Below are 1,895 nucleotides of genomic sequence, written 5' to 3'. Positions count from 1 at the left end.
TGCTAGCGGATCCTTTGTTCTTGACATAAAGTTGTCAATCTTTTTTGTTGTTCCTGGACGCAAACAGATCCATGTCTGAGATCCCCTATCCTAGACATATTGACAGGAAGATATCGGGTGAAGGAACCATTCTCCCAGGAATAACTGCTGGCGACTCAAGTAGCCCACCTGCCAACTTTCTATTGCTAGAATGAAAACTGCCGATAGGCAAAGTACATTGTTTTCTGCCCAAGATAGGATAAGATTCACCTTTCTCTGGGCTGCACAACTTCTTGTGCCCCCTTGGAGATTAATATAGGTCATTGCTGTGGCATACATGGATTGAATCCTAGCAGGACAAGACCTTAAACTGAACGTTCAGGCCCTCAGGACCAAGTGTATTGCCTGAATTTCTAAAATGTTAACGGGAAAGGCCATTTCTGATCTAGGCCACTACACTTGGACAGCTGCCTATTTCAGAACTGTCCCCTAACCTAAACAAAAAAAGGTTGGCATATGTTGTTACTATTTCCCAGGTAACTGAAGGAAGGAATTTCCCCCTTGCAGACTTTTTGGATGTAAACCATAAACTGAGGCTCCGGCACACCCAACCTACAGCACCTGGCATTTTCCGGTGGTCTTTCATCCGGGTACTAACCAGGCTCGACCCTGCTTAGCCTCCAAGATCAAATGAGATCGAGCTCTATCAGGGTGATGTGGCCGTAGGCTTTGGGAATGTAGAGCTTGAACTCTTTGTTTCAAGCCGATAGGATACTGTTTTGCAGCAGTCTAGAATGAGACCGAGCATAAGGAACGGCCTCGAATGAAGCCACCATCTTTTCCATCTTTTTTTTTTTTTTTTTTTAGGAGAAAATCATCTTGCTTTGACTACCTAAATCAGTTCCTTATGGTGTTGATCTTAGCCTGGGGTACAAATACCCTTTTCTGGGTGTACCTATAATCAGACCCAAAGTATTTTCTTCATGGTTTTAAAGAAGATTCCGCCTAGGTTGAGAATCCGACCTAGATATTTCAGGTAGTCGAATGTGGTGACCATACTTTGGTCTAAGTGGCATACCGACTGGTCTAACAAGAACAGATCGACTAGGTAAACCATAATCGTTATACCTTGGGCCCTCAATCTGGCTAGAAAAGGAGACGGAACCTTTGTACTCGAGGTGCAGCAGCTAGATCAGAAAGCAGAGCTACATACTGAAAATTAAGATTTTCCACTTTAAGAGAAGATATCACTGCGAGCGAGGAAATAGGCATATGGAGATATGCATCTTTGACGTCAATTGACGCCAGAAGTTCTCCTCCTTGTTGGATGGAGATAACCAATTGGATTGATTCATACAAAAAAAAAAAAAAAAGAGAGATTATATTCAGGAATTGAATTTTAGATCTTTTGAGATCCGGAATGTCCATTTGGATTTAACCAAACCCCAACCTCTGCTCTTACATGGGGGCCATCATGAACATGTTTTTGCCAAAAGATGGCCCAATGCTTGAGAGAAAGATTTTTTTCTCTGGATCCTTAGGAACGTTTGATCTGAGAAAACGAGGAAACACGGAAACTCTTGGTACTCCAATTTGTACGTTTGGAGCTATTGAGGAAGTCCCCCATTTGTCTTGACACTCCTTTTGCCAAATCCCTGAGAACTGCAGAAAAAAATTCTCCTTATTGAGCAAGCGGGGGTACCTCCTCCTAAGGAGGCTTCAGTACCTTGTAGGTTTCCTCCCCTAAGACCTCTTTTGTCCCTGGGGTTAACCCTGAGGATTACCCTTTGAACCTGATGGTGGAAGCCATCACGACTGCCTGGAGGCTGATGCCCCTGGCACAGAAGAAGGCGCTTTAAAAAAAAAAAAAAACCATTTACTCCTTCACTTAAATGACAAAAGGGAGTATCTTTCTT

General features: G+C 43.2%; 1 pseudogene; it reads right to left on the bottom strand.

Moving 5' to 3' along the window:
• Window positions 1-588: 588 nt before the first annotated feature.
• Window positions 589-707, bottom strand: LOC141109180 (5S ribosomal RNA; annotated as a pseudogene).
• Between the last annotated feature and the right edge of the window lie 1,188 nt (window positions 708-1,895).

Source organism: Aquarana catesbeiana, linkage group LG09 (genome assembly GCF_042186555.1).
Source record: "Aquarana catesbeiana isolate 2022-GZ linkage group LG09, ASM4218655v1, whole genome shotgun sequence".
In the NCBI taxonomy this organism is placed as follows: Eukaryota; Metazoa; Chordata; class Amphibia; order Anura; family Ranidae; genus Aquarana; species Aquarana catesbeiana.
Note: the sequence above shows the minus strand (reverse complement) of the source record. Positions and strands in the feature narration are given on the sequence as shown.